The sequence below is a fragment of the Panulirus ornatus genome, chromosome 73 (genome assembly GCF_036320965.1).
Source record: "Panulirus ornatus isolate Po-2019 chromosome 73, ASM3632096v1, whole genome shotgun sequence".
In the NCBI taxonomy this organism is placed as follows: Eukaryota; Metazoa; Arthropoda; class Malacostraca; order Decapoda; family Palinuridae; genus Panulirus; species Panulirus ornatus.
In genome coordinates, this window is record NC_092296.1 from 9,789,441 (window position 1) to 9,816,066 (window position 26,626).

At 46.9% G+C, this 26,626-nt stretch overlaps 1 long non-coding RNA gene across 36 annotated transcripts in view; it reads left to right on the forward strand.

The window, feature by feature from the left end:
* The window catches only part of LOC139748200 (uncharacterized), a 52,173-nt gene that overhangs the window by 23,359 nt on the left and 2,188 nt on the right, over nucleotides 1-26,626 (forward strand). For 4 of the 36 annotated variants that reach the window (XR_011712565.1, XR_011712574.1, XR_011712570.1 and 1 more), the window contains exons 2-14: nucleotides 7,775-7,886; nucleotides 11,591-14,025; nucleotides 14,193-15,592; nucleotides 16,475-16,678; nucleotides 16,846-16,996; nucleotides 18,047-18,244; nucleotides 19,107-19,326; nucleotides 19,494-20,889; nucleotides 21,353-21,525; nucleotides 21,701-21,923; nucleotides 23,293-23,490; nucleotides 23,945-24,544; nucleotides 24,712-25,381. This is a non-coding gene — a long non-coding RNA (uncharacterized lncRNA). Of the gene's footprint in view, nucleotides 1-7,774; nucleotides 7,887-11,590; nucleotides 14,026-14,192; nucleotides 15,593-16,458; nucleotides 16,679-16,845; nucleotides 16,997-18,046; nucleotides 18,245-19,106; nucleotides 19,334-19,493; nucleotides 20,890-21,336; nucleotides 21,526-21,700; nucleotides 21,924-22,090; nucleotides 22,242-23,292; nucleotides 23,491-23,944; nucleotides 24,545-24,711; nucleotides 25,382-25,916; nucleotides 26,148-26,626 lie in introns of those variants that run through there. The other 32 variants (XR_011712595.1, XR_011712596.1, XR_011712592.1 and 29 more) reach the window with 30 other exon arrangements.

Sequence of the window (26,626 nt, forward strand, 5' to 3'; positions counted from 1 at the left end):
GCTCTACCTTCAGCCAGTCTTTTGCTGTACCTACATGTTGTATTCTGCTGACTTCTAGGTGTATTTGTTGTACACTCATTGCCTCATGTTCAGGTTGTCTTCTGCTGCACCTCCAGTTGTATTCGCTGTCCTCAAATTTTTGTACTGTACCTCCAGGTTGTCTTCTGCTGTACTTCAAGTTCCTTGTTTACTTCCAGGTTCTCTGCTAACCTCCAGGTGTCTTTTGCTGCACCTTCAGGTTGTTTTCTATACCTCAGGTTTTTGCTGTACCTCGTTTTCCTCCAGGTGTCTCATCTTCTGTACCTCCAGGTTGCCTCTGCCCACATTCAGGTTGTTTCTGCTGCACCTCCATGTGTTTGTTTCTTCTGCTGCACCTCCAGAGCTGTTTCTTCTTCACTCCAGGTTTATTTGCTGTACCTCCAGGTTTTCTGCTGTACCTCAGTGCTCGTCTCAGGTTGTCTTCTGCTGTTCCTCCAGGTTGTCTTCTGCTGCACCTTTAGTTGTTTTGCTTACTCTCCCAGTTGTCTTCTGCTGTAACTTAAGCTGTTTGCTTCACCCCCAGGTTGTTTTCTGCTATTCTTTCCCAATTGTCTTCTGCTGTACTTTCAAGCTATTTGCTTCACCTCCAGGTTTTTTGCTTCACCTCCAGTTTTCTTCTGCTATACCTCAGGTTTCTTCTTCTGTACCTCCAGGTTCTCACTCTTATCTCTGTACCTCCAGGTTGTCTTCTGCTGTACCTCCAAGTTTGCCTTCTGCTTCCTCGTTGTGTTTCCCCATTTCGCAGGTTTTTCTGGATACCTCCAGGTGTCTCTTCTGTTACCTCCAGGTTGTCTTCTGCTTACCTCCAGGTTGTCTTCTCTGTACCTTCATTGTTGTCCCTGCTCCACCTTCAGGTTGTCTTCTGCTGACCTTCAAAGGTTGTTTGCTTTCACTTCCAGGTTTGCTTCTGCTGATACCCCCAGGTTGTTTCTGCCGTGTATTTCATAGCGGTTGTCTTCACTCCAGGTTTTCTCTGCTGTACCTACAGGTTGTTCTCCCTTGTTTTCTTTTTTTTCTTATACCTCCAGTTTCATCTTCTGTACTTCCAGGTTTTCTTCTGCTACTGGTACCTACCAGGTTGTCTTCTGGTGTTACCTCCAGTTGGTCTTTTTGCTTGTAACTCCAGGTTGTCTTTACTGCACCTCCAGGTTGTCTCCGCTTACCTCCAAACTTGTCCTCCTCCTCCAGGTTTTTTCTATGTACCTCCAGGTTGTTTCTGCTGTACCTTAGGTTTATCTTCTATACAGGTTCCTCTGGGTGTGTGTTGCTGCATCTTCAGGTTGTCTTTGTCTTGCACCCCCTCCTTGGTTGTCTTCTGCTGCTCCTCCAGGTTTCCTCCTCCTTCAGGTTGTTCATCTAAGCTGTTACTTCCCCGGTTCCTACTGCTGTACCTTCAGGTTGTCCTTCTGCTGTTACCTCATGTGTTTGTCTTCTTCTGCACCTTCAGGTGTCGTATTTTGTTGCACCTCCAGGTTTTCTTCTACTGCGTCCCAGGTTGTCTCTGCTGTACCTCCAGATTGTCTTTCTCCCCTGGTTGTCTTTCCAACTTTCCTTGTTTTTCTGACTCCAGGTTTTTTCTTCTGCACTTACCAGGTAGTGTACTCATTTTCTAATGACCTCCAGGTGTCTTCTGCTGTACCTCCAGGTTGTCGTTTCTTGTACCTCCAGTTTATCCCCTTCTCTCACCTTTAAGGTTATCTTCTGCTGTACCTTCAGGTTGTTTCTCTGCTGTATCCTCCTTAGGTCTCTTTTTCCTTTTGCCTGCACTCTTCAGGTTGTCTTTGCTGCACTTTTAGGTTGTCTTCTGCTGAACCTCCAGGTTTCCTTTACTTCACCTCAGGTTGTCTTCTACTGCACACCTTCTAGATTGTATCGTTGCTGCTTTACCTCCAGGTTGTCTTGTCTGTACCTCACGTTGTCTTCTGCTGTCTCAGGTTTTCTTCTGCTGCATCTCCAGTTGTCTTTCTGCTGCACCTCCAGGTTGTCTTCTGCTATACCTCCAGGTTGTTCTCTGCTCCACCTTCAGGTTTCTTCTGCTGCACTCCGCGTACATGGTTTCCTTGTATTCTGGTACCTCCAGGTTTTCTGCTGTACCTTCAAGGTTGTCTTCTACTGCACCTTCCAAGCTGTATTCTAATCCTCCAGGTTGTCTTCTTTCTGGCTCTCAAGTTGTCCTTCTGTTCCTACAGGTTTCTCTGCTGTACTTCAAGTTGTCCTCTGCTATTTCCTCCAGGTTGTCTTCTATCACTTTAGGTTGATTCTGCACACTCAAGGTTTTTGCTGTACCTCCAGGTTGTCCTCTGCTGCAGCTCCAAGCTTTTTTCTTCTGTAGGTCCATGTTTCCTCTGTCCACCTTCAGGCTGTCTTCCTGCTTTACCCAGGTTGTCTTCTGCTGTACTTTCAGGTTGTCTCTACTGCACTATTTCTTTTGGTTTGTTTTTTGTACCTCATGGTTGTCTTCTGCTGTACCTCCAGGTTGTCTTTCTGCACCTTCATTGTTTCTTTTTATATCTCCACGTTTTATTCTTCTGTACCTCAAGGTTGTCCTCCGCTGTACCTACAGGTTGTCTTCTGCGTCACGTCCAGGCTGTATTCTGCTCTACCTCCAGGTTTTCGTCTAATGAACCTTCAAGTTGTTCTCATCTGTACCTCCAGGTTGTCATCTGCTGTAGTTCTAGGATGTATTTTGTTGTACCTCCAGGTTGTCCTCCGATGTACCTCGAGGTTGTTTTCTGCTGCACCTCCAGGTTGTATTCCGCTGTGCCTCCAAATTTTTGTACTGTACCTCCAGGTTGTCCTCTGCTGTACTTTCAGGTTGCCATCTGTTGTACTTCCAAAATGTCCTCTGCTACACCTCCAGGCTGTCTTCTGCTGCACTTACAGGTTGTATTTTGCTATACCTCTAGGTTGTTTTTTGCTGTACCTCCAGGCTGTCTTCTGCTGGAACTCCAGGTTGTCTTCTTCTGTACCTCCAGGTTTTCCTCTGCTCCACATTCAGGTTGTCTTCTGCTGCACTTTCAGGCTGCAATCTGCTGTACCTCAATGTATTCTTCTGCTGCACCTCCAGGTTGTCTTCTTCTTCAACTCCAGATTGTATTTTGCTGTACCTCCAGGTTGACTTCTGCTGTACCTCCAGGTTGTCTTATACTGGATCTCCAGGTTGTCCTCTGCTGTTCCTCCAGGTTGTCTTCTGCTGCACCTTTAGGTTTTCTTCTGCTGTATCTCCAGTTTGTCTTCTGCTGCACCTCCAGCTTGTCTTCTGTTACACCTCCAGGTTTCCTTCTGCTTCATTTTCAGGTTATCTTCTGCTACACCGCCAGGTTGCCTTCTACTGGCCCTCCAGGTTGTTCTGCTATACCTCCATGTTGTCTTCTTCTCCATCTTCAGGTTGTCTTCTGCTGCACCTCCAGGTAGTCTTCTGCTATATTTCCAGCTTGTCTTCTGCTGTAACTTCAAGCTGTTTGTTTCACCTTCAGGTTGCCTTCTGCTGTACCTCCAGGTTGTTGTTTGCTGCACCTCAAACCTATTTCCTCCTCCTCCAGATATTCTGCTGCTGTACCTTCAGGTTGTCCTATGATTTACCTCCAGGTTGTCTGTTATACCTTTAAGTTGCCTTCTGCCGCACCTGTAGGTTGTTTTCTGCTCCTCTTCAGGTTGTCTTCTGCTGCACTTTCAGGTTTTCTTAACCTGCACCTCCTGGTTGTATTCTGCTGTACCTCAAGGTTGTCCTTAGCTGTACCTCCAGGTTGTCTTCTGCTGCACCTCCTGGTTGTATTCTGCTGTACCTCCAGGGTTTCTTCTACTGTACCTCCAGGTTGTCCTCTGCTGTACCTCCAGGTTGTCATCTGCTCTACTTCCAAGTTTTCCTCTGCTCCACCTTCAGGTTGTCTTCTGCTGTACCTCCAGGTTATCTTCTGCTGTATCTCCAGGTTGTCTTCTGCTTTACGTCCGGGTTGTCTTCTTCTGTACCTTCAAGTTGTCCTCTGCTCCACTTTCAGGTTATCTTCTGCTGCACTTACAGCTTGCATTCTGCTGTACCTCCAGGTTTTCTTCTGCTGCACCTCCAGGTTGTCTTGTGCTATACCTTCAGGTTGTCTTCTGCTCCATCTTCAGGTTGTCTTCTGCTGCACCTCCAAGTTGTCATGTGCTATACCTCCAGGTTGTCGTCTGCTATACCTCCAGGTTGTCTTCTGCTATACCTCCAGGTTGGCTTCTGCTGTAACTTCAAGATATTTGTTTCACCTTCAGGTTGTCTTCCGCTGTATCTCTAGGTTGTCTTTTGCTGCACCTCCAAGATGTTTCCTCCTCCTCCTCCAGGTTTTCTGCTGCTGTACCTTCAGGTTTTTCTCTGCTGTACCTTCAGATTGTCTTCTGCTATACCTTTAGGTTGCCTTCTGCCACATTTGTAGGTTGTTTCCTTCACCTCCAGGTTGTCTTATGCTGCACCTCCAAGCTGTTTCCTCATCCTCCAGGTTTTCTGCTGCTGTACCTCCAGGTTGTCTTCTGCTGTACCTCCAGGTTGTCTCCTGCTGTACCTCCATGTTTGCTTCACTCCCAGGTTGTCTTCTGCTGTAACTGCATGTTTTCTGCTCTAACTTCAAGCTGTTTGCTTCACCCCTAGGTTTTCTTCTGCTGTACCTCCAAATTGTCTTCTGCTATACTTTCAAGCTATTTGCTTCACCTCGAGGTTTTTTTGTCCTTCACCTCCAGTTTTCGTCTGCTGTACCTCCAGGTTGTCTTCTACTGTACCTCCAGGTTGTCATCTGCTGTACCTTCAGGTTGTGTTCTGCTGCACTTACAGGTTGTATTCTGCTGTACCTCCAGGTTGTCTTCTGCTTTACGTCCAGGTTGTCTTTTTCTGTACCTTCAAGTTGTCCTCTGCTCCACCTTCAGGTTGTCTTCTGCTGCACTCACAGGTTGTATTCTGCTGTACCTCCAGGTTTTCTTCTGCTGCATCTCGTTTTTCTTCTTCTGAAACTCCAGGTTTTCTTCTGCTACACCTCCAGGCTGTCTTCTACTGCACCTCCAGATTGTATTTTGCTCTACCTCCAGGTTTTCTTATACTGGACCTCCAGGTTGTCCTCTGCTGTATCTCTGGGTTGTCTTCTGCTGAACCTCCATGTTTCCTTCTGCTGCACTTCCAGTTTGTCTTCTGCGGCACCTCCAGGGTGTCTTCTGTTATACCTCCAGGTTTTCTTCTGCTCCATCTTCAGGTTATCTTCTGCTGCACCGCCAGGTTGTCTTCTATTGGACATCCAAGTTGTTCTGCTATACCTCCAGTTTGTCTTATGCTGCACCTCCAGTTTGTCTTCTGCTGCACCTCCAAGCTGTGTCCTCCTCCTCCAGGTTTTCTGCTGCTGTACCTTCAGATTATCATCTGCTATACCTTTAGGTTGCCTTCTGCCACACCTGTAGGTTGTTTGCTGCACCTCTAGGTTGTCTTTTGCTGCATCTCCAAGCTGTTTCCTCCTTTTCCAGGTTTTCTGCTGCTATACCTTCAGGTTGTTTTCTGCTCCATCTTCAGGTTGTCTTCTGTTGCACCTTCAGGTTTTCTTCACCTGCACCTCCTGGTTGTATTCTGCTGTATCTCCAGGTTTTCTTCTACTGTACCTCCAGGTTCTCTGCTGTACCTTCAGGTTGTCATCTGCCGCACCTCCAGGCTGTCCTCTGCTTTACCTCTAGGTTGTCTTCTTCTGTACTTCCAGGCTGTCCTCTGCTTCACCTTCAGGTTGTCTTCTGCAGCACTTACAAGTTGTATTCTGCTGTACCTCCAGGTTTTCTTCTGCCGCACCTCCAGGTTGTCTTGTGCTGTACCTTCAGGTTGTCTTCTGCTATATCTTTATGTTGTCTTCTCCATCTTCAGGTTGTCTTCTGCTGCACCTACAGGTTGTCTCCTGCTATACTTCCAGGTTGTCCCCTGCTCCACCTTCAGGTTGTCTTCTGCTGTACCTCCATGTTGTATTCTGCTGTATCTCCACGTTGCATTCTGCTGTGCCTCCAGGTTCTTTTTTCTACTGGACCTCCAGGTTGTCCTCTGCTGTACCTTCAGGTTATCATCTTCTGTACTTCCAAGTTGTCCTTTTCTATACATCCAGGTTGTCTTCTGCTGCAATTACAGGTTGTATTCTGCTATACCTACAGGTTGTCTTCTGCTGCACCTCCTGGTTGTCTTCTGTACCTCCAGGTTGTCCTCTGTTGCACCTTCAGGTTGTATTCTGCTGCACCTACAGGCTGTCTTCTTCTGTAAATCTAGGTTGTCCTCTGTTCCACCTTCAGGTTGTCATCTGCAGCACTTACAGGTTGTATTCTGCTATACCTCCAGGTTGTCTTGTGCTGCACCTCCAGGTTTTCTTCTACTGCACCTCCAGGTTGTCTTCTTCTGCACCTCCTGATTGCATTTTGTTGTACCTTCAGGTTGTCTTCTGCTGTACCTCCTGGTTGTCTTATACTGGACCTCCAGGTTTTCCTCTGCTGTACCTCCAGGTTGTCTTCTGCTGAACCTCCAGGTTCTCTTCTGCTGTAATTCTAGGTTGTCTTCTACCGGACCTTTAGGTTTCCTTCTGCTGCAACTCCAGTTTGTCTTCTGCACATCCAGGTTGTCTTCTGTTATACCTCCAGGTCTTCTTCTGCACCTCCAAGCTGTTTCCTCCTCCTCCAGGTTTTCTGCTGCTGTACCTTCAGGCTTTCTTCTGCTGTACCTTCAGATTGTCTTCTGCTATACCTATAGGTTGCCTTTAGCCGCACCTGTAGGTTGTTTGCTGCACCTCCAGGTTGTCTTCTGCTGTACCTTGAAGGTTTACTTTAAAGTCCCTTAGGGGTGCCAAAGGCAAATAGAGTGGCGTGGCAGCATCCAAAAATAATGAGATAAATTGAAGGTTTAATTCAAATCCTTTTTGGCGGCACCAAAGGCCATTACAATGGCATAGCGGCATCCAAAATGAAAGAGACAAAGTGGAGGTTTACTTTAAAGCCCCCTTGGGGATGGAGTGTCGTGGAGGCATCCAAAAATAAAGTAGAGATAAGTAAGATTTACTTTCATCCACAGAGGATGATAGGATGATGACACTATGTATAGTTTTATACATATACCACAAATATCTGTAGATAAACATTGCTCTGGTAGACTTACTGTACCAAAAAAGCGGAAATAAGTTATATGAAGGAACTGGAAGCAAATATTTCAGTACGATATTGAAACAGTGGTAATAAGAGGGATACTTTGTGCAATGTTTATGAAATTTTGCAAAAAGACAAACGTAAGTATAAAGATAGACTTATGTGTTCCCAACAGAGTGTTAGTAAAATCTAAATTAAGGTAAGTTACCAGCACAAACAGAAGATAGGCTCAAGTCTTACATACTTAAACATCAATTTATATCAACACTAGCAAAACGAAAATAAAAAAAGATATATGGTTCTTGAACCATGAAGAAAATTCTGTGTCGTTTAAGAAAATGTCAAGTTTATATTAAGTTTTCCATTGCTAAAGCAAAACAACATTTATATCACACAAAGTAGAACAAAGGACTTTATTCCCTGCAGAAATTATGGCAGACTTGAATATCTAAGAATTACCTTTAAGTTCCCCGTTTTCTCTGGTAGTTAAAGTATATATTTCCCGCTTTCTAATAGTTCTTGATAGCTCTTCTCTTCCAGATGGCGTTACTGCAAGCATCACGAAAATTAGTTTGACAAATTTTTTTAATTGCGCTTCTTTGTATGTGTTTCTCTTCAGCACGGCCGCCACTTGCAGTCTTCTATGTGTCGTCTCTCAAGACGGATGTGTTCTTACGCTCTGTATTTCAAGTCTGTGTTGCCTGATGTCTTAGTGTCTACTCGTCTTTTCGGTAAGTCAGACTTTATTTAGCGTTATGGCAATGTTTCTGTGCATTTTTCCTTGAGAAATGGGCTTACGTGAGCTTTTATTCCGCGTTATAAATATCGAGGAAGGATCACACTTCCCCTAGCTAGGATGCCATTTTGGTTTCGTTTAGAATGCCATGATCAATTCTCTTCTTTCAGCTTTCCTATCTTACGTTACCCTTCACTGCTTTCTTTGGATTATTCACATATATCTAAATTTGGTGTCGTATGTTTATTAATGTTAGATATATGTGAAGTGCTGCTTCTGGTAGTCTTGTACGTTCATTGTCTTCTAACTGTAGAGCATTGTTTATTGGGGTGTTTTTCACTCAGTGAAGTGTTTACAAACTTAATGCAGTACTTTGATATTTCTCCGTATGCTAAGGGCTGGGATCAGGATAAACATATTGAGCGACGCCAGTCAGGCAAGCCTGGCGGTAGCCATAACTATATGCGCAGTGACATTGCGCAAGTCAATGCGCAATCGTAGCTGCGCCGACCACAGTCTTGTGCCTGCTACTGACCTGTGCGGAGCTGTTGCCGTTCTTTCAGAGGTAGATTGTAGCCATTCCTCCTTGCGTTGTTGTTACCCGTGCTTTGTTTTGAAGGTTTTTTGAAAGTTATTGTTCATCAATATCTTTGTATAAGGTTGTTTTGTGCAAAATCGATCTTTCATTGACGGATGTCCGCAGGAGAACTCCGCCTGGCCTTTTTGTGGGCGTAGCTAGTTTTTTCCACTGTCTGGGATGGTTTGCCACCCCAGATTTTGGGGTCAGGCCCCTTTTGGATGGACCCAGAAAAGCCATACGCTGCCCCCATAGAATGTAATGGTGACGGACCCTCCATAAAAAAATAGGAATGCTGAATTTTGTTTTGGTTCATGCGACTGGAGCAACGACTCATGCCTCCCTCAATCCCTTCCTAATCAGGAAGGTTATTGATGGATGGTTTGGACATGTTGAAACGATCAGGAAACTGGTTAGTAGTGATTTGCTGATAACTTGACGAAACAGGTGGCGGAACTAATTAAGTGAAGTTCCATATCCATGACGTAGTGGTCTCATTACTCATTTCAATGCATTCATTCAGGGGAGTCATCTACCGCACTGATGTCATGGATATGTCAGAGGACGACATTGTGAAGGAACTAACAAACGAGGACGTTATCGCTGCCTGATTCATCACCAAATTTATCAATGGTGAATGGCGTAGAACTCATCTAGTTAACCCAACCTTCGGGAAAGCTCGGCTACCGGACGATATCTCTATTGGTTACCTGCGATGTCAAATTCGTCCCTATGTTTCGAATCCCTTACGTTGCTTTAAATGCCAGGAATATGGCCGCCCCTTAAAGTGTTGCTAAATGTGGTAGGGAAGTGTGCTGCGGAGGGTCATACCGCTAAGGAGTGTACTGGTAATAGGATGGTGTGTGTTAACTGCGATGGCATCCACCCAAGCCGGGACCGGGCCTATCCCCGGTTCCAGTTTGAGAAGGACATCTGTGCAGTCGAGACACAAAATAACATCTCATGATGTGGTGAGGCTAGGAGGAGGGTGAAGGAGTCTTGCGAGACCCCTAAACCTAATGAATCGTACGCGTCAGCTTTGAAATGTTAAGTCGGTTATGCGAGCAATCTCGACGCAGACTCCTGACACCCCAACCGTCAGTTCCAAATACCCACCTCCATCTATACCTACACCTAATCCTCCAACCACGGTCCATAAATCCTATGCCAATACCACATCTTCTCTCCGTCCTAAAGGGACTCGCTCAAGTTCCGACATAAACGGGCTAAGAAAATTAGTCGGTTAGATAACTCTTAAACCAACACGTTCAATATCATTCAGCGGAATGATATTTGTGCTTGTTTATGCCTAAGGCATAAACAAGCACAAATACACCTGTTGCTTATACTCTACAGGCCAGCCGTGATCTGTTTACAAGAGACACTTCTAAACGGCACAGTCGAAGACTGTTCCGTTGTAGATAGCTATCACTCGTGTAGAAGCGACGAGAATCGTGGGGTAGCTAGCTATGTACACCAAACTTTACCTCACACACGAGTGACTTTAAATTCTACTCTAGACGCTGGCGCATGTAGAGTAAAATTTGATAACACATACCTGGCCTTATGTTCGATATATTGCTCCGGTTCCAATGAACTCGATAATGATATGTTAAACTGGCTTGTTAATCAATTACTTCAGAGTAAAGTAGTTTTAGGAGACTTCAATATTCATCATTATCAGTGGGGAGGTATCCGGGCAGACGCCAGGGAGGAACAAATGGTTAATTCTATGATCAATGCCAACCTCACTCTTCTGAACGATGGTTGTGGAACTCGTGTAGATGACCGGACTGGCAATATCTCGGCAATTGATTTATCCTCGTCATGGCCGGATATACTTAATAGATTATTTCAATAAGTAAAACATCTGTTTTAACATTGTCAACTCGAGTACTATTGACGTTTTGATGGTCTTCCTCAGAGAAACAGAATTGATCCAGATGATGTAAGGTGGTTCGTGGGTTGTTCCCTGTGGCTTGGTTGGCTTCGGTGTGAGGCTCCTCCTCCTACTTGGGCTGGTCGCATGGTGGGTGGACATGTCCATACAGTAGACGGTTTGCCTTGAGGGGAGGTGGCTATTTTCCGGGTCAGCTGCTCCGTGGTGGTGGATTATCTTTCATCTGTCCCATCTCTTCGCACTCTTGGGTAAACTGCAACTGTGGCTACTGTGCCAACTGGGCTGTGTTTGCCCCTACGTTGGCTCAATACCCACAAAATCTTTTATTCCCATTATTCATAATTATAATTTTTCTTTATCATATATAGATTATAATTTTTCTATTCTTTCTATTATTCTTTATTGCAATAGGTATGTAGGGGTGACTTTAATCGTATATTCGATAGGGTTGGAGGCCTTAATGACCTTCATCATAGGTCGATGGCCGTAAAATCCAACCAACAACAAACGTAGTCTGCCAGCTTCGTGTTCTCCGCTTGGAGTTGATTGCTTAAACAGAGGTCTTATTCATAGCCAGGTTAATGAGTCATGGGAGACCATTGGCTGTAAGCACTGGTGAATGACTGGTCAACTATAGGTGAACATGGTGGAGGTGTGGACAACTCTGTAGTTCCCATAGCAAGAAAATGTAGACTGAAGTCATTCGTCGTAAACTTTGGTTTATATTACGACTCGTTCAGGAGACAGCTTTTAATTGTTCACAGTCTTCTGGAACGTCTGACCCCGCCATATAGGTTATTACGGTTATATGGTTGTTTGCCTCAATTAGTAGTTTAGGTCAACATGGGAATAATGACTACCTACGTTTTGTATGGTAGTATACAAGCAATAAGAGACCAGCTTTTGAACTTCCTTGTGCTAGTAAATAACAAACAATTGCATCTTGTTGACCCTAAAGTTTCACAGAACAAGAGTAGTAATGAAAACATTGCTAGTGAGAGGTTTTTGTCCTCACAGTTGCCACCAATTTTAAGCATATATTTAAAGATGTATGATAATACATTAACCTATAATGTACCCATGACGTCAGATCTATCATGACCCACATATAAACACCGGTAAATGTTATATACAACATGTCGTAATTTAAATTCATGTTAATAGAAAATATGCCTCAATGTGTTCAAATTGATATGGAAATTAAGATATCGTTCATTTCCAGAATTCCAGTCCGAAAACGGGTTGGATATGATGACCTTCCGTCTACCGTCGAGGACCACGTCACCCTCAGTCGCCTGCTGACGTCGCAAGAGGGAGGGAGGAAGCCGTCATGACAGCACCCAAGAGTCTTGCCTCAAGGAGGGTGGTACCTCCTTCACGTGTAAGTTTGATAGGGGGATAAACCTTCGTCAAGTCAAGGAGGGTGGTACCTCCTTAACTTGTAAGTTTCGTATTGAGGTAAACCTTCGTCGAGTCGAGGCGTGAACCACCGACATAAATGATTGACATGGCGGTATGTGGCAGACTGGGACCCTCCCTCCGGTTTGTGTCAGTATAGGGAGAATCTGGTTCCTCAGGGAGCGCTATGCTCCCAGGGTGTTAATAGCCGGGAGGTCATAGTTTTGTGTCAGGGAGTGAGTTGCCGTGGTACTCTAGGGAGGGACGGAGAGAGAGAGAGAGAGAGAGAGAGAGAGAGAGAGAGAGAGAGAGAGAGAGAGAGAGAGAGAGAGGAGGGAGTAAACCCGACGCTTGGCATTGAGGAAGACACTGTTGTGTGTCAGGGAATGACGTGTCAGGTGTCTTCCTCTGTCTTGCCGCCGTGTATCAGGAAAGGACGTGCCAATGCGCCAGGATATGAGGTGCAGACGTATGTCAGCTGGTGAGATGGTCGTTTGAAAGTGAACGGCTTTGATGTTAAGGGACGAGTCGGGCCATTTTGCTTGTCATTGTTGAGGGAGGAGGGGGAGAACTTCTCGTCGTGTGCCAGAGAACAACAGACCGGCGTGGTAAACTGTCGTACACCGGGGCATAAGCCCCCGACGTGTGGTGGAATCGAAGCTACTGACGCCTGTCAGGGAGTGACTAGCGTTCCTCCCCCGTCAGACAGTTAGCCGCCCTTGTGTGCCAGGGAGTTAATGGGACTAGTGTGTCCTAGAGTGAGGTGCTAACATGTGCTAGAGACAAAGCCAGAGAATCTGTCAGCGTGAGCAGCGGTTTTGTGCTGTCGCTACTGTAGTTGTGTGAGGCAGGAAGCCAGCGTTGTGTATCAGGGAGTTAGTCATATATTGTGGCTTCCAGAGGGTCAGAGACCTTCGTCATCGGTACACAGGTCTCTGGTGTCAGCTTCGCGTTTTCAGCTGCACATGAAGACAAGTGCATCTATTACGGCACCTCGGAAGTCCTTAGGGGCGTACGGGATGATGTGCAGAGGCTCAGATCAGCAGCCCGCCGTGTCCATCTGGTGTCGGTCCATGGGCTGGCGAGTGCACATACCCCTCTGTGTGCTTGTGGGTGACGATTGGCTGCGGTTTGCTTGTCGGGGCCGTGGGTGTCCTGGTGTAGCTGCCCCCGTTCAACAGACCTCAGCGGATGGTAGAGGCGTCGGTGACTGCCACAGGTATGCGAGGAAGATGAGATTGATGTCCTCAAACCATGTTCTATTTGACCAACTCAACCTTCCTTATACCAGTGCTATCACCTTTCTGACCTATCATCATCCTCTTGTCCTCATACATATTTCCGAAGACAATCTTGTTTCCCTATCTACACGATGAGCTTTTAATTTTGGTCATTATTATTATTATTAGCCCGAGGTATACCTAACGATTGGAAATATTCAAACAACATGGGGTAGGTTCGGTCAGTCTCGAAGCGGTGGCTCAGAAGTGGCAGGTGAGTGGTAAGTTCTGTACTGAGTTATGGTGAGGAAGGCTAGGGTTAGCTGGCCGGGGAACGGTAGCTCGTCTACTGGATCGCGGTGAGGTAGGCTAGGGTGAACAGGAGAGATGAGAGGTCGCATGATGACTCGTTGAGAATGTGTTTTCCATACTGGGCGTCGCACATGAAGTTGTCCTGTCCTCCAGCACCATGAAGTGGAATAGAAGATGGTGGAGAGCAGTAACCCTAACGACTCTATGGAAGTTATAAGTGTGTGGGAAAAGGAGTGGAACATGGTACAAACAATGAATGATGCATAGAGAATGAAATATCTGCATCAGAGTTTATTAGCAGCCAAATCAAACGTCTCTGCTCGCGGGTAAGTATATATGGGTACAGCTAAGTTTTGATAATAATGAAATATGCAATATATCTGGAAATATTAATGTAACCACATTTTCATATTATAAATATGTAGATTATGTAAAAGAATTATGAAATTAGGTAACAGAGTGTGTCCATTCCTTGTGAACATGGTTGTGTTTTACTGCTGGCAGAGGCAATTCCCTCCAGCGAACGTGATGGGCATAAGACGTCTCCCCGTTGAGCGGCAGGCGAATTTTGCACGACAAAGGAACTCACCACAGAACTCCTGATAGGAAAGAGCACACATTCCGAGTGAAACTTAGATAGATTCTGGTATGAAGCAGTGTTCACGGAGGAGATGTGTGTATCGAATTCTCATGGCAAGGTTCACTGCTGGAGGAGAAACTGTACCAGGTAAGAAGTTAGTGATGCGTTGCTGTTCAAAGACTTAGAACGTCATAGTTATGGTAACAAGAAATTCATGTGGATAACCAAAGGTTAATGATGTACTTTTCATGCACCATAAATGATATAAATCCTACCGAACCACTATAATTAACGTTAAAATCATAATGTTTCAGAGGGACAAATAACTGAGCCAACATGAGGGAGGAGATCTGTTCGTCACTTTATTTGCTACATCTAATGGAAAGTGACGTTACATGGTCTCAGGAAGCCGTCATGAGAGCACTCAAGGGTCTTGCCTCACGGAGGGTGGTACCTCCTTAACGTGTAAGTTTCGTATTGGGGTAAACCTTCGTCGAGCCGAGGAGTGAACCACCGACATAAATGATTGACATGACGGTATGTGGCAGACTGGGACCCTCCCTCCGGTTTGTGTCAGTATAGGGAGCATGTGGTTCCTCAGGGAGCGCTATGCTCCCAGGGTTGTTATTAGCCGGGAGGCCATAGTTTTGTGTCAGGGAGTGAGATGCCGTAGCACTCTAGGGAGGAGAGGGAGAGAGAGAGAGAGAGGAGGGAGTAAACCCGACGCTTGGCAGTGAGGAAGACACTGTTGTGTGTCAGGGAATGACGTGTCAGGCGTCTTCGTCTGTCTTGGAGCGATCTGATTCTGTGTATCAGGAAGGGACGTGCCAATGCGCCAGGATATGAGATGCAGACGCATGTCAGGTGGTGAGATGGTCGTTTGAAATTGAACGGCTTTGATGTTAAGGGACGAGTCGAGCGTTGTTGTTTGTCATTGTTGAGGGGGGGGGGGGAGAACCTCTCGTCGTGTGCCAGAGAACAACAGATCGCCGTGGTAAACTGTCGTACATCGGGGCATAAGCCCCCGACGTGTGGTCGAATGGAAGCTACTGACGCCTGTCAGGGAGTGACTAGCGTTCCTCCCCCGTCAGACAGGAAGCTGCCCTTGTGTGCCAGTGAGTTAGTGGGACTAGTGTGTCCTAGAGTGAGGTGCCAACATGTGCTAGAGACAGAGCCAGAGAATCTGTCAGCGTGAGCAGCGATTTTGTGCTGTCGCTATTGTAGTAGTGTGAGGCAGGGAGCCAGCCTTGTGTATGAGGGAGTTAGTCATGTATTGTGGCTTCCAGAGGGTCAGAGACCTACGTCATCGGTACACTGGTCTCTGGTGTCAGCTTCGCGCTTTCAGCTGCACATGAAGACAAGTGCAGCTATTACGACACCCCGGAAGTCCTTAGGGGCGTACGGGATCTAACCGTGCATGTAACATCTGCCACTCTCAACTGGCGTGGAGCATGGTTGGTGTCAAAGTGCGAGCGCTCTCCGTAAAAGCCCTAACCTGGACCCATACCCTTTACAGGATGTGCACAGGCTCAGATGAGCAGCCCGGCGTGTCCATCTGGTGTCGGTCCTTGGGCTGGCGAGTGCACATACCCCTCTGTGTGCTTGTGGGTGACGATTGGCTGCTGTTTGCTTGTCGGGGCCGTGGGTGTCCGGGTGTAGCTGCCCCCGTCCAACAGACCTCAGCGGATGGTAGAGGCGTCGGTGACTGCCACAGGTATGCGAGGAAGATGAGACTGATGTCCTCGAACCATGTTCTATCTGATCAACTCAACCTTCCTTATACCAGTGCTATCATCTTTCTGACCTATTATCATCCTCTTGTCCTCATACACATTTCCGAAGACAATCTTGTTTCCCTATCTACACGATGAGGTTTTTATTTTGTCATTATTATTATTATTATTATTATTATTATTATTATTATTATTATTGTTATTAGCCCGAGGTAGTTATCAGTGCGTATACCTAACGATTGGAAATACTCAAACAACATGGGGTAGATTCGGTCAGCCTCGACGCGGTGGCTCAGAAATGGCAGGTGAGTGGTAAGTTCTGTACTGAGTTATGGTGAGGAAGGCTAGGGTCAGCTGGCCGGGGAACGGTAGCTCGTCTACTGGATCGCGGTGAGGTAGGCTAGGGTGAATAGGAGAGATGAGAGGTCGCATGATCTCTCGTTGATAATGTGTTCTCCATACTGGGCATCGCCCATGAAGTTGTCCTGTCCTCCAACACCATGAAGTGGAATAGAAGATGGTGGAGAGCGGTAACCCTAACGACTTAATGAAAGTTACAAGTGTGTGTGAAAAGGAGTGGAACATGGTAGCAACGATGAATGATGCATAGATAATGAAATATCTGCATCAGAATTTATTAGCAGCTAAATCAAACGTCTCTGTTCGCGGTTAAGTATATATGGGTACAGCTAAGTTTTGATAATAATGAAATATGCAATATATCTGGAAATATTAATGTAACCACATTTTCATATTATGAATATGTAGATTATGTAAAAGAATTATGAAATTAGGTAACAGAGTGTGTCCATTCTTTGTGAACATGGTTGTGTTTTACTGCTGACAGAGGCAATTCCCTCCAGCGAACGTGATGGGCATAAGACGTCTCCCCGTTGAGCGGCAGGCGAATTTTGCACGACAAAGGAACTCACCACAGAACTCCTGATAGGAAAAAGCACACATTCCGAGTGAAACTTAGATAGATTCTGGTCTGAAGCAGTGTTCACGGGGATGTGTGTATCGAATTCTCATGGCAAGGTTCACTGCTGGAGGAGAAACTGTACCAGGTAAGAAGTTAGTGATGCGTTGCTGTTCAAAGACTTAGAACGTCATAGTTATGGTAACAAGAAATTCATGTGGATAACCAAAGGTTAATGATGTACTTTTCATGCACCATAAATGATATAAATCCTACCGAACCACTATAATTAACGTTAAAATCATAATGTTTCAGAGGGACAAATAACTGAGCCTACATGAGGGAGGAGATCTGTTCGTCACTTTATTTGCTACATCTAATGGAAAGTGACATTACATGGTCTCAGGAAGCCGTCATGAGAGCACTCAAGGGTCTTGCCTCACGGAGGGTGGTACCTCCTTAACGTGTAAGTTTCGTATTGGGGTAAACCTTCGTCGAGCCGAGGAGTGAACCACCGACATAAATGATTGACATGACGGTATGTGGCAGACTGGGACCCTCCCTCCGGTTTGTGTCAGTATAGGGAGCATGTGGTTCCTCAGGGAGCGCTATGCTCCCAGGGTTGTTATTAGCCGGGAGGCCATAGTTTTGTGTCAGGGAGTGAGATGCCGTAGCACTCTAGGGAGGAGAGGGAGAGAGAGAGAGAGAGGAGGGAGTAAACCCGACGCTTGGCAGTGAGGAAGACACTGTTGTGTGTCAGGGAATGACGTGTCAGGCGTCTTCGTCTGTCTTGGAGCGATCTGATTCTGTGTATCAGGAAGGGACGTGCCAATGCGCCAGGATATGAGATGCAGACGCATGTCAGGTGGTGAGATGGTCGTTTGAAATTGAACGGCTTTGATGTTAAGGGACGAGTCGAGCGTTGTTGTTTGTCATTGTTGAGGGGGGGGGGGAGAACCTCTCGTCGTGTGCCAGAGAACAACAGATCGCCGTGGTAAACTGTCGTACATCGGGGCATAAGCCCCCGACGTGTGGTCGAATGGAAGCTACTGACGCCTGTCAGGGAGTGACTAGCGTTCCTCCCCCGTCAGACAGGAAGCTGCCCTTGTGTGCCAGTGAGTTAGTGGGACTAGTGTGTCCTAGAGTGAGGTGCCAACATGTGCTAGAGACAGAGCCAGAGAATCTGTCAGCGTGAGCAGCGATTTTGTGCTGTCGCTATTGTAGTAGTGTGAGGCAGGGAGCCAGCCTTGTGTATGAGGGAGTTAGTCATGTATTGTGGCTTCCAGAGGGTCAGAGACCTACGTCATCGGTACACTGGTCTCTGGTGTCAGCTTCGCGCTTTCAGCTGCACATGAAGACAAGTGCAGCTATTACGGCACCCCGGAAGTCCTTAGGGGCGTACGGGATCTAACCGTGCATGTAACATCTGCCACTCTCAACTGGCGTGGAGCATGGTTGGTGTCAAAGTGCGAGTGCTCTCCGTGAAAGCCCTAACCTGGACCCATACCCTTTACAGGATGTGCACAGGCTCAGATGAGCAGCCCGGCGTGTCCATCTGGTGTCGGTCCTTGGGCTGGCGAGTGCACATACCCCTCTGTGTGCTTGTGGGTGACGATTGGCTGCGGTTTGCTTGTCGGGGCCGTGGGTGTCCGGGTGTAGCTGCCCCCGTCCAACAGACCTCAGCGGATGGTAGAGGCGTCGGTGACTGCCACAGGTATGCGAGGAAGATGAGACTGTTGTCCTCGAACCATGTTCTATCTGATCAACTCAACCTTCCTTATACCAGTGCTATCATCTTTCTGACCTATCATCATCCTCTTGTCCTCATACACATTTCCGAAGACAATCTTGTTTCCCTATCTACACGATGAGGTTTTTATTTTGGTCATTATTATTATTATTATTATTATTATTATTATTATTATTATTATTAGCCCGAGGTAGTTATCAGTGCGTATACCTAACGATTGGAAATACTCAAACAACATGGGGTAGATTCGGTCAGCCTCGACGCGGTGGCTCAGAAATGGCAGGTGAGTGGTAAGTTCTGTACTGAGTTATGGTGAGGAAGGCTAGGGTCAGCTGGCCGGGGAACGGTAGCTCGTCTACTGGATCGCGGTGAGGTAGGCTAGGGTGAATAGGAGAGATGAGAGGTCGCATGATCTCTCGTTGATAATGTGTTCTCCATACTGGGCATCGCACATGAAGTTGTCCTGTCCTCCAACACCATGAAGTGGAATAGAAGATGGTGGAGAGCGGTAACCCTAACGACTTAATGAAAGTTACAAGTGTGTGTGAAAAAGGAGTGGAACATGGTAGCAACGATGAATGATGCATAGATAATGAAATATCTGCATCAGAATTTATTAGCAGCCAAATCAAACGTCTCTGTTCGCGGGTAAGTATATATGGGTACAGCTAAGTTTTGATAATAATGAAATATGCAATATATCTGGAAATATTAATGTAACCACATTTTCATATTATAGATAGGTAGATTATGTAAAAGAATTATGAAATTAGGTAACAGAGTGTGTCCATTCCTTGTGAACATGGTTGTGTTTTACTGCTGACAGAGGCAATTCCCTCCAGCGAACGTGATGGGCATAAGACGTCTCCCCGTTGAGCGGCAGGCGAATTTTGCCCGACAATAGAACTCACCACAGAACTCCTGATAGGAAACAGCACACATTCCGAGTGAAACTTAGATAGATTCTGGTCTGAAGCAGTGTTCACGGAGATGTGTGTATCGAACTCTCATGGCAAGGTTCACTGCTGGAGGAGAAACTGTACCAGGTAAGAGGTTAGTGATGCGTTGCTGTTCAAAGACCTAGAACGTCATAGTTATGGTAACAAGAAATTCATGTGGATAACCAAAGGTTAATGATGTACTTTTCATACACCATAAATGATATAAATCCTACCGAACCACTATAATTAACGTTAAAATCATAATGTTTCAGAGGGACAAATGACTGAGCCAACATGAGGGAGGAGATCCGTTCGTCACTTTATTTGCTACATCTAATGGAAAGTGAAAATACATGGTCTCAGGAAGCCGTCATGAGAGCACTTAAGTGTCTTGCCTCAAGGAGGGTGGTACCTCCTTAATGTGTAAGTTTCGTATTGGGGTAACCCTCGTCGAGTCAAGGCGTAAACCACAGACAAAAATGATTGACATGACGGTATGTGGCAGACTGGGACCCTCCCTCCGGTTTGTGTCAGTATAGGGAGAATCTGGTTCCTCAGGGAGCGCTAAGCTCCCAGGGTGTTATTAGCCGGGAGGCCATAGTTTTGTGTCAGGGAGTGAGTTGCCGTAGCACTCTAGGGAGGGAGAGGGAGAGAGAGAGCGAGGAGGCAGTAAACCCGACGCTTGGCAGTGAGGAAGACACTGTTGTGTGTCAGGGAATGACGTGTCAGGCGTCTTCGTCTGTCTTGGAGCGACCTGCCGCCGTGTATCAGGAAGGGACGTGCCAATGCGCCAGGATATGAGGTGCAGACGCATATCAGCTGGTGAGATGGTCGTTTGAAAGTGAACGGCTTTGATGTTAAGGGACGAGTCGGGCGTTGTTGTTTGTCATTGTTGAGGGGGGGGGGGAGAACCTCTCGTCGTGTGCCAGAGAACAACAGACCGCCGTGGTAAACTGTCGTACATCGGGGCATAAGCCCCCGACGTGTGGTCGAATCGAAGCTACTGACGCCTGTCAGGGAGTGACTAGCGTTCCTCCCCCGTCAGACAGGAAGACGCCCTTGTGTGCCAGGGAGTTAGTGGGACTAGTGTGTCCTAGAGTGAGGTGCCAACATGTGCTAGAGACAGAGCCAGAGAATCTGTCAGCGTGAGCAGCGGTTTTGTGCTGTCGCTACTGTAGTAGTGTGAGGCAGGAAGCCAGCGTTGTGTATCAGGGAGTTAGTCATGTATTGTGGCTTCCAGAGGGTCAGAGACCTTCGTCATCGGTACACAGGTCTCTGGTGTCAGCTTCGCGCTTTCAGCTGCACATGAAGACAAATGCAGCTATTACGGCACCCCGGAAGTCCTTAGGGGCGTACGGGATCTAACCGTGCAAGTAACATCTGCAACTCTCAACTGGCGTGGAGCATGGTTGGTGTCAAAGTGCGAGTGCTCTCTGTCAAAGCCCTAACCTGGACCCATACCCTTTACAGGATGTGCACAGGCTAAGATCAGCAGCCCGCCGTGTCCATCTGGTGTCGGTCCTTGAGCTGGCGAGTGCACATACCCCTCTGTGTGCTTGTGGGTGACGGTTGGCTGCGTTTTGCTTGTCGGGGCCGTGGGTGTCCTAATGTAGTTGCCCCCGTCCACCAGACCTCAGCGGATGGTAGAGGCGTCGGTCACTGCCACAGGTATGCGAGGAAGATGAGATTGATGTCCTTAAACCATGTTCTATCTGATCAACTCAACCTTCTTTATACCAGTGCTATCACCTTTCTGACCTATTATCATCCTCTTGTCCTCATACACATTACCGAAGACAATCTTGTTTCCCTATCTACACGATGATCTTTTTATTTTGGTCATTATTATTATTATTATTAGCCCAAGGTAGTTATCAGTGCACATATTCAAACATGGGGTAGGTTCGGTCAGCCTCGAAGGGGTGGCTCAGAAATGGTAGGTGAGTGGTAAGTTCTGTACTGAGTTATGGTGAGGAAGGCTAGGGTCAGCTGGCCGGGGAACGGTAGCTCGTCTACTGGATCGCGGTGAGGTAGGCTAGGGTGAATAGGAGAGACGAGAGGTCGCATGATCACTCGTTGATAATGTGTTTTACATACTGGGCATCGCACATGAAGTTGTCCTGTCCTCCAGCACCATGAAGTGGAATAGAAGATGGTGGAGAGCGGTAACCCTAACCACTTAATGGAAGTTACAAGTGTGTGTGAAGAGGAGTGGAACATGGTAGCAACAATGAATGATGCATAGAGAATGAAATATCTGCATCAGAGATTATTAGCAGCCAAATCCAACATCTCTGTTCGCGGGTAAGTATATATGGGTATAGTTAAGTTTTGATAATAATGAAATATGAAATATATCTGGAAATGATGTAACCACATTTTCATATTGAAAATATGTAGATTATGTAAAAGAATTATGAAATTAGGTAACAGAGTGTGTCCATTCCTTGTGAACATGGTTGTGTTTTACTGCTGGCAGAGGCAATTCCCTCCAGCGAACGTGATGGGCATAAGACGTCTCCCCGTATAGCGGCAGGCGAATTTTTTACGACAAAGGAACTCACCACAGAACTCCCGAGAGGAAACAGCACACATTCCGAGTGAAACTTAGATAGAATCTGGTCTGAAGCAGTGTTCACGGAGGAGATGTATGTATCGAACTCTCATGGCAAGGTTCACTGCTGAAGTAGGAACTGTACCAGGTAAGAAGTTAGTGATACGTTGCTGTTCAAAGACTTAGAACGTCATAGTTATGGCAACAAGGAATTCTTGTGGATAACCAAAGGTTAATGATGTAATTTTCATACACTATAAATGATATAAATCCTACCGAACCACTATAATTAACGTTAAAATCATAATGCTTCAGAAGGACAAATGACTGAGCCAACATGAGGGAGGAGATCTGTTCGTCACTTTATTTGCTACATCTAATGGAAAGTGACATTACATGGTCTCAGGAAGCCGTCATGAGAGCACTCAAGCGTCTTGCCTCAAGGAGGGTGGTACCTCTTTAACGTGTAAGTTTCGTATTGGGGTAAACCTTCGTCGAGTCGAGGCGTGAACCACCGACATAAATGACTGACATGACGGTATGTGGCAGACTGGGACCCTCCCTCCGGTTTGTGTCAGTATAGGGAGAATCTGGTTCCTCAGGGAGCGCTATGCTCGCAGGGTGTTATTAGCCGGGATGCCATAGTTTTTTCGTCAGGGAGTGATTTGCCGTAGCACTCTAGGGAGGGAGAGAGAGGAGGGAGTAAACCTGACGCTTGGCAGTGAGGAAGACACTGTTGTGTGTCAGAGAATGACGTGTCAGGCGTCTTCGTCTGTCTTGGAGCGATCTGCCGCCGTGTATCAGGAAGGGACGTGCCAATGCGCCAGGATATGAGGTGCAAACGCATGTCAGCTGGTGAGATGGTCGTTTGAAAGTGAACGGCTTTGATGTTAAGGGACGAGTCGGGCGTTTTTATTTGTCATTGTTGAGGTGGAAGGGTGGGGGGGGGGAGAACCTCTCGTCGTGTGCCAGAGAACAACAGACAGCCGTGGTAAACTGTCGTACATTGGGGGCATAAGCCCCCGACGTGTGGTCGAATCGAAGCTACTGACCTCTGTCAGAGAGTGAGTAGCTTTCGTCCCCCGGCAGACAGGAAGCCGCACTTGTCTGCCACGGAGTTAGTGGGACTAGTGTGTCCTAGAGTAAGGCGCCAACATGTGCTAGAGACAGAGCCAGAGAATCTGTCAGTGTGAGCAGCGGTTTTGTGCTGTCGCTACTGTAGTATTAGTGTGAGGCGGGAAGCCAGCCTTGTGTAGTAGGGAGTTAGTCATGTTTTGTGGCTTCCAGAGGGTCAGAGACCTTCGTCATCGGTACACAGGCCTCTGGTGTCAGCTTCGCGCTTTCAGCTGCACATGAAGACAAGTGCAGCTATTACGGCACTCCGGAAGTCCTTAGGGGCGTACGGGATCTAACCGTGCAAGTAAGATCTACCACTCTCAACTGGCGTGGAGCATGGTTGGTGTCAAAGTGCGAGTACTCTCCGTAAAAGCCCTAACCTGTACCCATACCCTTTACAGGATGTGCACAGGCTAAGATCAGCAGCCCGCCGTGTCCATCTGGTGTCGGTCCTTGGGCTGGCGAATGCACATACCCCTCTGTGTGCTTGTGGGTGACGGTTGGCTGCGGTTTGCTTGTCGGGACCGTGGGTGTCCTGTTGTAGCTGCCCCTCTCCAACAGACCTCAGCGGATGGTAGAGGCGTCGGTGACTGCCACAGGTATGCGAGGAAGATGAGATTGATGTCCTCGAACCATGTTCTATCTGATCAACTCAACCTTCCTTATACCAGTGCTATCACCTTTCTGACCTATCATCATCCTCTTGTCCTCATACACATTTCCGAAGACAATCTTGTTTCCCTATCTACACGATGAGCTTTTTATTTTGGTCATTATTATTATTATTAGCCCGAGGTAGTTATCAGTGCGCATACCTAACGATTGGAAATATTCAAACAACATGGGGTAGGTTCGGTCAGCCTCGAAGCGGTGGCTCAGAAATGGCAGGTGAGTGGTAAGTTCTGTACTGAGTTATGGTGAGGAAGGCTAGGGTCAGCTGGCCGGGGAACGGTAGCTCGTCTATTGGATCGCGGTGAGGTAGGCTAGGGTGAATAGGAGAGATGAGATGATCACTCGATAATGTGTTCACTTGATAATGTGTTTTCCATTCAGGGCATCGCACATGAAGTTGTCTTGTCCTCCAGCACTATGAAGTGGAATAGAAGACGGCGGAGAGCGGTAACCCTAACGAATTAATGTAAGTTATGTGTGTGTGAAAAGGAGTGGAACATGGCAGCAAAGATGAATGATGCATAGAGAATGAAATATCTGCATCAGAGTTTATTAGCAGCCAAATCCAACGTCTCTGTTCGCGGGTAAGTATATATGGGTATAGCTAAGTTTTGATAATAATGAAATATGCAATATATCTGGAAATATTAATGTAACCACATTTTCATATTGAAAATATGTAGATTATGTAAAAGAATTATGAAATTAGGTAACAGAGTGTGTCCATTCCTTGTGAACATGGTTGTGTTTTACTGCTGGCAGAGGCAATTCCCTCCAGCGAACGTGATGGGCATAAGACGTCTCCCCGTTGAGCGGCAGGCGAATTTTTCACGACAAAGGAACTCACCACAGAACTCCCGAGAGGAAACAGCACACATTCCGAGTGAAACTTAGATTCTGGTCTGAAGCAGTGTTCACGGAGGAGATGTGTGTATCGAACTCTCATGGCAAGGTTCACTGCTGGAGGAGAAACTGTACCAGGTAAGAAGTTAGTGATACGTTGCTGTTCAAAGACTTAGAACGTCATAGTTATGGCAACAAGGAATTCTTGTGGATAACCAAAGGTTAATGATGTAATTTTCATACACTATAAATGATATAAATCCTACCGAACCACTATAATTAACGTTAAAATCATAATGCTTCAGAAGGACAAATGACTGAGCCAACATGAGGGAGGAGATCTGTTCGTCACTTTATTTGCTACATCTAATGGAAAGTGACATTACATGGTCTCAGGAAGCCGTCATGAGAGCACTCAAGCGTCTTGCCTCAAGGAGGGTGGTACCTCTTTAACGTGTAAGTTTCGTATTGGGGTAAACCTTCGTCGAGTCGAGGCGTGAACCACCGACATAAATGACTGACATGACGGTATGTGGCAGACTGGGACCCTCCCTCCGGTTTGTGTCAGTATAGGGAGAATCTGGTTCCTCAGGGAGCGCTATGCTCGCAGGGTGTTATTAGCCGGGATGCCATAGTTTTTTCGTCAGGGAGTGATTTGCCGTAGCACTCTAAGGAGGGAGGAGAGAGAGGAGGGAGTAAACCTGACGCTTGGCAGTGAGGAAGACACTGTTGTGTGTCAGAGAATGACGTGTCAGGCGTCTTCGTCTGTCTTGGAGCGATCTGCCGCCGTGTATCAGGAAGGGACGTGCCAATGCGCCAGGATATGAGGTGCAAACGCATGTCAGCTGGTGAGATGGTCGTTTGAAAGTGAACGGCTTTGATGTTAAGGGACGAGTCGGGCGTTTTTATTTGTCATTGTTGAGGTGGAAGGGTGGGGGGGGGGGGGAGAACCTCTCGTCGTGTGCCAGACAACAACAGACAGCCGTGGTAAACTGTCGTACATTGGGGCATAAGCCCCCGACGTGTGGTCGAATCGAAGCTACTGACCTCTGTCAGAGAGTGAGTAGCTTTCGTCCCCCGGCAGACAGGAAGCCGCACTTGTCTGCCACGGAGTTAGTGGGACTAGTGTGTCCTAGAGTAAGGCGCCAACATGTGCTAGAGACAGAGCCAGAGAATCTGTCAGTGTGAGCAGCGGTTTTGTGCTGTCGCTACTGTAGTAGTGTGAGGCAGGGAAGCCAGCCTTGTGTAGTAGGGAGTTAGTCATGTTTTGTGGCTTCCAGAGGGTCAGAGACCTTCGTCATCGGTACACAGGTCTCTGGTGTCAGCTTCGCGCTTTCAGCTGCACATGAAGACAAGTGCAGCTATTACGGCACTCCGGAAGTCCTTAGGGGCGTACGGGATCTAACCGTGCAAGTAAGATCTACCACTCTCAACTGGCGTGGAGCATGGTTGGTGTCAAAGTGCGAGTACTCTCCGTAAAAGCCCTAACCTGGACCCATACCCTTTACAGGATGTGCACAGGCTAAGATCAGCAGCCCGCCGTGTCCATCTGGTGTCGGTCCTTGGGCTGGCGAATGCACATACCCCTCTGTGTGCTTGTGGGTGACGGTTGGCTGCGGTTTGCTTGTCGGGACCGTGGGTGTCCTGTTGTAGCTGCCCCTCTCCAACAGACCTCAGCGGATGGTAGAGGCGTCGGTGACTGCCACAGGTATGCGAGGAAGATGAGATTGATGTCGTTGAACCATGTTCTATCTGATCAACTCAACCTTCCTTATACCAGTGCTATCACCTTTCTGACCTATCATCATCCTCTTGTCCTCATACACATTTCCGAAGACAATCTTGTTTCCCTATCTACACGATGAGCTTTTTATTTTGGTCATTATTATTATTATTAGCCCAAGGTAGTTATCAGTGCGCATACCTAACGATTGGAAATATTCAAACACCATTGGGTAGGTCGGTCAGCCTCGAAGCGGTGGCTCAGAAATGGCAGGTGAGTGGTAAGTTCTGTACTGAGTTATGGTGAGGAAGGCTAGGGTCAGCTGGCCGGGGAACGGTAGCTCGTCTACTGGATCGTCGGTGAGGTAGGCTAGGGTGAATAGGAGAGATGAGAGGTCGCATGATCACTCGTTGATAATGTGTTCTCCATACTGGGCATCGCACATGAAGTTGTCCTGTCCTCCAGCACCATGAAGTGGAATAGAAGATGGTGGAGAG